At 47.4% G+C, this 9,345-nt stretch overlaps 1 protein-coding gene across 2 annotated transcripts in view; it reads left to right on the top strand.

Annotated features, from left to right (window-relative positions):
- Positions 1–4,470: 4,470 nt before the first annotated feature.
- The window catches only part of ADD2 (adducin 2), a 113,199-nt gene continuing 108,324 nt past the window's right edge, over positions 4,471–9,345 (top strand). Inside the window, exon 1 of one of the 2 annotated variants that reach the window (XM_012475671.2) lies at positions 4,471–4,781. The gene's annotated coding sequence lies outside the window, so the exon portion shown is untranslated. Of the gene's footprint in view, positions 4,782–5,038; positions 5,058–9,345 lie in introns of those variants that run through there. The other variant, XM_012475673.2, reaches the window with a different exon arrangement.

Genomic DNA, 9,345 nt, shown 5'->3' with positions numbered 1-9,345 from the left:
CATAATAAAGCATCCCCAGTGGTGATGGTAAACAACAGAAATGTCTTGTCTTACAGTTCCAGAGGCTCAAAGTCTGAGGTCAAGGTGTGGGCAGATATGATTCCTTCCTGGATTGTAGATGGCCACCTTCTTGATGTGTCCTCATATGGTCATCCCTTTATGCCAGTTTGTGTCCAAATTTCTCATAAGGACATCATACTGGATTAGGGCCCACACATATGACATCATTCTACCTTAATTACTTTTTTAAAGGACTTAAGTCCAAATATAGTTACATTGTGAGGCACTGGGGGGCTAGAACTTCAACATATAAATTTGAGGGGGGATGTGATTCAGCCCATAACAGACGGCAAGTGCTGTTACCCTCACTTTATAGCTGGGAAGGGAGAATAAGGGGTCAGGGTCTTTCCTATGCCCACATACTCCCTGGACTGAGACTGGAGCCCTAGTCCCTGGACTCTCAATTCAGTTCTCTTTCCAGAGCAGCATCAACCATAGACTTGGTGAACTTTCGTATATTGGGTATCTTCAGGATGTTGAGACTTATGATTTATCAGTGGTCTTCCTTTGAAAGCACTGTCTTCCCTTCCCTGCCCCATCTTAAAGTGGGTTCTCCTAAAAGTGATCATGATATGAGTGTAAGTTGGAAGGCAAGCCAGGGAAGCACCTGTAGGGGAGTGGGAAAGGGATACAGGGAAGAAAAGCCCATAAAAGACACATGAGTGAGCAGGTAGATTACTGCTGTGGGACTCAAGCCTGCTGAGGCTCTCTGAGAGACAATGGAGAACATTGTGGTGTTCTCCCAACCCTCAGGGATGAGTGACCCAGGCTCTTTATCCACAAACTCCTAATGGTCATTGGTTGAGGGCTGATCCCAGAGGTGTTAATTTCTCCAGCATTTCCAGAATGCCCTAGAAAAGGCCATTGGTAAGTATGCCTGGGCCCATAGAATGCTAAGCCTCCATGTTATTTATCTATTGCTGTGTAACCAATTAAAACAAACTAAGCAACTTAACACATTTACTATCTCATGGTTTCTGTGGGCAGGAGTCGAGTCTGCATATGACTTAACTGAGTCTTCTGCTTCAGTGTCTCTCACAAGGCAGAAATCAAGGTGTCAGCCAGGGCTGGGTTCTCAGTGGAAGGCTTAACTGGGGAAGGATCTGCCTCTAAACTTACGTGATGTTAGTGGAATTCATTTCCTCTAGGACTTTTTTGGACTGATGGTCTTAGTTTCCAGCTGGCTGTCGGCTGGATGTCACCCTCAGTTCCTTGCCATGTAGACCTTCCAAACATGGCTACTAATGAAAGCATGCAGGTCAAGAAGCCAACTGAGAGAGTCTGCTAGTAAGACAAAGAATCTTATGTGATATAATCACAGAAGTGAACATCCCATTACCTTTGCCTTATCCTGTTGGTTAGAAGTGAGCCACAGTCGCGCCAGCACCTAAGGAGAGGGTAATACACAGGGCATGGATACCAGGAGGTGGGGCTCACTGGGGCACTGCCAGTGTCTGTTGCACTGCCAGCTTCTCTCTCTACTAGTTATTCTTGGCTAGAGACATTTTCTCATTCTTGGAAGATGAGAAATTTTACTGCAAACCAGTCAGAAAATCTAATTTTAAACTATCTGGCCATTGGGGGTTAGCCAGCTGTGATTTTCCCAGGTCTGACATGGGGGTCTCTTGTGTTTTTCTGGCCCTAGTTAAGGGCCAGGCATCTCGGGCTTGTGGCAGTGGGAGCTCTGTAGTCTTGCAGTCTTCAGTGACAGTTGGAGCTAACTACAACTGTGGTTCCTTTTCTTGGATTTCGAAGTGAATTTGAAATTCAGTGAGAATTTCTGGAACTTAAATTAATTCATATAGGCTATGAATGTGGGAATTAATGAAGTTTTGTTTTCTGTCTGACGTTTGGACAATTCCTTAAGTCCCAGGATGACACCACCTTCTCAGTATGCTAGTATCAGATGGACCCTAGGAGAAGCTGGACGTATATATATACATCTCCTGTGATGACTAGAGAAGCAGAATCATTCTTTTTTGGGGGGGAAAGGAAAATGTATTAGCCTTATCAGCCTTTCAGTGTCTTGTACCAGTTCTGCTTTAAAAAGTTTATTTTCGGCTGGGTGTGGTGGCTCATGCCTGTAATCCTAGCACTTTGGGAGCCGAGATGGGTGGATCACCTGAGGTCAGGAGTTCAAGATCAGCCTGGTCAACATGCTGAAACCCCATCTCTACTAAAAATACAAAAATTAGCTGTGGTGCGTGGTGCATGCCTGTAATCCCAGCTACTCGGGAGGCTGAGGTAGGAGAATTGCTTGAACCCCGGGGGCAGAGGTTGCAGTGAGCTGAGATCATGCCATTGTACTCCAGCCTGGGTGACAGAATGGGACTCTGTCTCAAAAGAAAAAAAAATGTTTATTTTCTTGTCCCCTCTGGAGGGCCATGCAGTGTAGTGGTTAGGGCCCACAAACTCTAGAGCCACAGCATTTGAGTTTGAGTCCTGGCTCAGCCACCCACTAGCTGTGTGACCTAGGGCAAGTGACTTAACATCTCTGTGCCTCAGTCTCTTCATCTATAAAATGGGGATGATAATAGTATTACTCTCATACAGTTCTTGTAAGGATTATATGAAAATGCATGTAAAGCCCTCAGAACAGTGCCAGGAACCAACAAGGGTTTGCTGGGATTAGTGTAAGAAAACAAAATAACACACTGGGAAGAGAAATTTTGGGGGATGGAAATGACTGGGGTGACTTATGAAACCTGCTATTTCTAACAAAAATTCTCCATTCTCCTTGGGGGTTCTATTAAGATGTAGAGCCCACTTTACCTGTGACTTCTGGGCTCTGGAGAAGGGGTTCCCTGCTTCTCAGATCTCATCACCCATTGGCACCAATAGAGCCATGGCTTCCAGGAGTGTCTCAATAAACACATCACTTCCTGGCTTCCTGAACCAGATAGACCTAGGTCCTGGGGTGGGGAAGAGAAGGGGTTTCATCTTGTGTGGCTGAGCTTGTTGTATTTCTTCTAGCAGGTTTTGACAGAAGAATGAGGAGAGGGCTTATGGACTCAGTGATTCTGAATGAGAATGAGTGAGAAGCTCTGAGTGTGGAAGGAGGGTGCAGGGACCAGGTGTGCATGTATATTTCTTGTAAGGGAAGCGGGGCTGGAGCAGGAAGACAAATTTATCCTGGCATCTGAAACAGAATGCCTGGCAATTGTTTCAGGGTTGTCATGGGCATTTTCCTTTTTTCTAAATCAGTAGTATCTCTCTGGTGGTGTTCCTAAAGCATTAGTGTGCAAAGGAATCGCTAGGGCTGCTTGTTAAAATTATCAAATCCTGAGCCTACCTCCCCAGATTCTGGTTCCACAGCAGCACTGTGGTGGGGACCAGTGACTTTTGTGGGGGTGTCTGAGGGCTGTGGTGCCCCAGAACCTGGAAGGGCAAAGGGGCCATGATCAGGTTTCAGATCAGTGGCCAGAGGCTTTTCTGGAAGCTGTACATTTCTCAAGCACATTTTCAAAAGCCCTTGGAGAGAATGTTGATTGAGGGGAGTTTTGGGGACTGGTCGAGATAATGGGGATGAAAAGTCCAGAGCTACCTCTTAACACCCCTACTCTCTGAGGGCCAGGCCTTGATAGTATTGGAAATGGGAGGTGCCTTAGGTACACCGTCATTTTACAGAGGAAGACGACGAGGCCCAGAGAGATTAAGTGTGTTGATCAAGGTGTGTTCTGGTTCCCTATCTAGTTCCCCACTCACAACACACCTGTTCCTTCTGAGGCGGGAGACTGCGGACGGAAAGGGGTGAGAGGAGAATGTAGTGAGAGTTGGAGAGCGTTGTGCTCACAGCCCCCAAGGGCAGGGCCACAACAAAATTTTTGTCCTAGTTGAAAAGGGAGTGAGAATCAGGACTGGGAGAATTTTGGTTTGGAATTCAGTCAAACAATTGCTATTATAATCACTAATAGAATTATCTTCCGAAAGCTAGATGTCCTTTCCAGACGAAAATAAATACTCCAAGTGTAAGACTTTTTCTTTCTTCCTTCCAGGGAGAATACATTCCCCCAAGGGAGCTCTGCTTCAGATTTTCTCCCTAGTAACAGACTCCCCTACTTAGCTCTGGCCGTCACGGGCAGTGAGCGGTGCGGAGCGGGGGTGGAAGGGGGGCTGGAAGCCTGGCGGGGGTCTGCGGCGGCGCGGGAGGGGGCGCTACCTGGAGCTGGGCGCTGCTGGGTGGGACCCCTGCGGGGCGGTGGGGGCGCTGCGGGGCGGGGCCGCTGCGGGGCGTTGGGGGCCGCTGCAGGGCGGGGCCTCTGCGGGGCGGTGGGGGGCGCTGCGGGCGGGGGCGCTGCGGGCGGGGGCACTGCAGCACCGCGGCCCTCGGGCGGCCGGCGCGGCCCGCTGGAGGGGGCGCTGTGGGCACCGCGCAGCGGCCTTTTGTCAGCGCGCAGGGCCGGGAGAGCTCTCATTTCCTCCTAGCCTCGTGCGGGAAATGGCTTTAATTCTGACGGCAGGGCTGTGAGGGACGAGCGGGAAGCCGAGCCTTTTGTCAAGGAGCTGCGGCGTCCGTGGCGCGTCATCCACGCCGCCGCGGAGTCGCTGCACTGCTGTGGGATCTCCCGGCAGCTCTGACAAGCGCGGGCTGCAGCATGGGCAGAAAACGCTGCTCTGCAGATTAGCTAGGTGGATTTTTTAAGCGCACCCCCCCAACCCCATAAAATCACAAAACCAACCCGCAGTGGCAGACCGGAGATGGCTAAGATGCTGAGCAGGAGGTAAGGTCTGGGGAGCGGCCCTGGTGGGCTGCCTGAGGTCGCTGGTCTCCTGGCGCGGAGACCCTGGCATCCCTTGGCGGGCGGGAGCCGCTTGGCCCAGGTGGGGCGCGTCTGTTGCAGAGCGCGTCTGCGCTGCAGCCCTGGCCGGCGGCCGTGTGTTTTGCGCCTCAAGGTTTCTGGTGATGATGTAGCGTCGGAGGCGCTTAGGAAATAGGGGCTGCAAGCTCTGGCCCCTGCTTAGGGATGGTGGGACCCCCGGAGCGTAACGACTGACAGGTGGGGCTTTCTTTTGGGTCCGAAAGGAGGGGCGGCAATCCTCGCCTCTCCTCGCCGGGCGGGGCCGCCCCTCCCCTCTCCTCCCCTCCCCTCCCTTCCCCTCCCTTCCCTTCCCTTCCAGCTTGGCCGCCGCCCTCCGCGGGAGCCTTGCGGAGCGGGCTTGGCGGGGCTGGGCGCGTCCCCCGGGGCCTCGCGATCGCCCGCGGCGCCGCGCTCAGCCGCAGGGGCGGGCCAAGCAGGTGCGGCGTCGGCAGCCGCCCACCTTGAGATGGGGGCAACAGACACGTGAGCGGGACTCATGGGTTTGGATTTTATGAGGCTCCACCACTTTGGAGAGAAAAAAACCCTACTGTCCCCGAGGGGATTTTGCCAGTCTGTTCCTCTCTTATCTTCCATCTACCCTCCCCTCCCTTTCTGCAGCCGGGGCGGAGGCCATCCCTGGTCCCGGAGGCGGGAGTCGGTGTCTGCTTGTTTTGAAATCACAACCAAAGCCTACTTGGTGTTGTGGGGAAGGGAGGGAGGGGCAGACTGCTTTAGGATGCAGATCAGGCTCTCGGGTCTGGCCTATTGTCTTTCCTTTTCTCTTCCTTCCTTTTCTCACCCCTCATCTCCATCTCCTGCCCAAAAATAAAAATAGAAAATAGAAAATAACAATAGAGAATTAAAAAAAAGCAAGCTCCCGCCTACATCCTATCAAATTCTTTTAAAAACTGTCATTTATCTCTACTACACGACTATTATCCATCTGTTTCCTTAAACCCACTCTTCCCTCTTGCCGTTTGTCATCTAAGATTCAACTGACTCAGATGAGCTTTATCAATAATAGAAATCAAATCTCAGTTTCCTAAATGCACATTTCATGCTTTCTGAGTAACCCAAAAGGAGTGTTTCGTCTGGCATCCTGGAGGAAGCAAAGGGATTGGAGAAGGTGCAAGCAACTGTTTTCACATCTAGTTTGTGGATCTAGCTGGGATTCCTGAGATGTTTAACTTGTACAGTGAGAGGTGTTCTCATTAATGGGATTTGAAAGTTATGTTCTGTTTTAAGAGAAAAATAGCTAGTTAGCATTTGAAGTAAAAGTGCTTTAAATGAATCTAACCAAAGAAGAGAATGATGACATTACAGACTTGCAGATAAGACCTCCATTAGCATATGAATAATATGTTAGAGACTTAAAAGGGTGGGTTAGACCATTTAATATTTTTACTTTATAATATTCTGCCTTAATTGTGTGATGTGATCAAACTTTTCTCTGTAGAGACTTTTCTCCTATAGATCCTGAACTTGCCCAGCCCCACTCCCCCACTCCTCCCTGCATAGGGCACAAGAGCAAAGTTTTCATTATTAGTATGATGTCAACACATTTTGAAAAACCACTAAAGATAAATTATTCTTTGATCCAAAATCCATAAGAATTTTTTAGTAAGCCCTATGTTCTTTCTTGTCCACCAAATTGCCTAGCCTTATTAGAAAAATGGTTGTCACATACAAACGTACAACAATGCCTGACTTGAGATGCTGTGGTTTCTAGGTTTGGATTTAATTTGTTTTAAGCATTCGTATAGTGATGGAATTAGCAAATCTCAGCTATTCTTAAGGTTTACAGATGAGCAAATGTGTTTGCTGGCAATGGGTTTAGTGTTAAGATTTTAAATACATATAAAAAAGGCTTTGGTAGATGTATTTATTTATTACCACCTGTTCCACAAAGGGATTTAAGACAGTTTACAGGGATTCATAAATATAGCAAGGCAGCCTAACTTGGAAGTAGATGGGGAAAAAAGAACAGGAAACTAAGGGTGGAGTCATAAAATGGTCTTAAGAATGAGGCTGATACAAAAACACGAGCATAAGACCTTCTGCATTGGCTATGGGCAGGAAACAAATCCAGCTCTAAAATTCCTTATAGCATAAGCAAAAAAGGAATTGAGCAGCCCATGGCTTATGTGTTTTATTTATTTGTTAACTCATTCACACACTTCACTCAACAAACATTCAGTGAGGACTTACTATGTGTCAGGTTCTGTGAGAGATCTGGGAACAAAGGGAGAAAGCAGATAGATGTGGTCTCTGCCCTGATGGGCACTTAAAGACAAATGCAAGAAATGGACATTCATCAAGAAATCTTGGCCAGGCGAGGTGGCTTACGCCTGTAATTCCAGCACTTTGGGAAGCCGAGGTGGGTGGATCATGAGGTCAGGAGATCGAGACCATCCTGACTAACATGATGAAACCCTGTCTCTACTAAAAATAGAAAAAATTAGCTGGGTGTCATAGTACGCCCCTGTAGTCCCAACTACTTGGGAGGCTGAGGCAAGAGAATTGCTTGAACCCGGAAGGCAGAGGTTGCTGTGAGCTGAGATTGCGCCACTGCACTCAAGCCTGAACAACAGAGTGAGACAACGTCTCAAAAAAAAACTCTCTCAAATGAATATATAATTATAAATTGTGATAACAGCTGTGTGGGAAAAACACAAAACGTTACACGGCCAGAACATAAAAACCTAACAATTCTTTTTATTTTTTTATGTTTTATATTTTTTGAAACACCATTTTACTCTGTCGCCCAGGCTGGAATGCAGGGGCATGATCTTGGCTCACTGCAACCTCTGCCTCCTGAGTTCAAGTGATTCTTATGCCTAGCCTCCCCAGTAGCTGGGACTACAGCCACGTGCCACCACATCCAGCTAATTTTTGTGTTTTTTGTAGAGACGGGGTTTCGCCATGTTGGCCAGGCTGGTCTTAAACCTGGCCTCAAGTGATCCGCCCGCCTCTGCGGATCAAAGTGCTAGGATTACCGGTGTGAACCACTGCTCTCGGCCAACAGTTCTTGATTCCGAGACCACAAAGGAACTTTTTCATGATATGACATAGTGTTTGAAATGATGCCTCCAAACACCTCCGTGTCAGACACAAGGCCAAGTTTCATAGGGTTGTTTTTTACAACCTCAGCGTGAGCTAATGATATCATGTCACAGGTCTCTCAGCCCCCTGGGGTTCTGAAGATATACGTATTTTGAAGGATTCTCTAACATTAGTGGTTTTATTCCAGTGATAATCTTTTGTTTTTTTTGAGGAGTCTTGCTCTGTCACCCAGACTGTTTGAGTTGGGATCTTGCTCTGTTGCCCAGGCTGGAATGCAGTGGCATGATCATAGTTCACTGCAGCCTGGACCTCCTGGGCTCAAGCGATCCTCCTGCCTCTCCCTCCTGAGTAGCTGTGACTACAGGCATGAGCCACCATGCCTAACCTATTCCAGTGATAATCATAAATAATTAGCAATAAAAATGTGTTCTGGATCATCTTGATGGCAAGCCTGAAACTGATGCTAGAGTCTGTGTTTACCTTTGTATCTTTCCATTTGAGCCAGGGGCAGGCCTGGTGGCTCCAGTCACAGCCCGGGTAAAGGGATGGGGAGTTTGAATAGTAGAGAGAGTGAGTCCACACAGGGCACACACAGCTTGCCAACTCTAAAAGTACAGCTCCTGGTGATCACTGCTCTACTGGCAGGGACTGAAGATCTCATGCCAGTTCTACCTTTGTATGGATCAGGTTTGCAGCAATTTATTAGCAGCAGATGTAGTAAAAACACAACAAAAAAGTTGCTGTTGTGGATTTTAACAATATTTGAATTAGATTTTCATTTAATGCATATTTAGTAACTCCCCAGTAGGTACCTTACATCTAAGAAAATAAGACAAAGCCGGGAGCAGTGGCTTACACCTGTAATCCCAGCACTTTGGGAGGCTGAGGTAGGTGGATCACTTGAGGTCAGGAGTTCCAGACCAGCCTGACCAACATGGTGAAACCCGTCTCTACTGAAAATACAAAAATTTGTTGGGTGTGGTGGTGGGCACATGTAATACCAGCTACTCAGGAGGCTCAAGCAGGAGAATCACTTGAACCCTGGAGGCAGAGGTTGCAGTGAGCTGAGATCGTACCACTGCACTCTAGCCTGGATGACAGAGCGAGACTCTGTCTCAAAAAAAAAAAGAAGAGACGAGTAATTTGTTCTGATGGTTAAGTGACATCAGACTGTCTGACTTCAAAAATTACTTTTCTACCTACTAACTGTGAGACTTTAGGCAAGTTACTCAACCTCTCTGCTGCTCAGTTTCTTATGATAACATGAGAATAAATATATGATGCTGATTTCATGGTGATATAAGAATTAATGAGTTACATGTGAAAGACTTATCTATTGCAATAAATTTTATTAATTTGATATTTTAAAGTTGATAGTTGTATTTATTTGTACATTGTTTTGACATTTTAATAATATAGAAGC

The sequence above is a fragment of the Aotus nancymaae genome, unplaced genomic scaffold (genome assembly GCF_030222135.1).
Source record: "Aotus nancymaae isolate 86718 unplaced genomic scaffold, 86718_ANA_hifiasm-v0.15.2.pri h1tg000057l, whole genome shotgun sequence".
Lineage (NCBI taxonomy): Eukaryota > Metazoa > Chordata > Mammalia > Primates > Aotidae > Aotus > Aotus nancymaae.
This window is presented reverse-complemented; position numbering and strand designations above follow the sequence as displayed.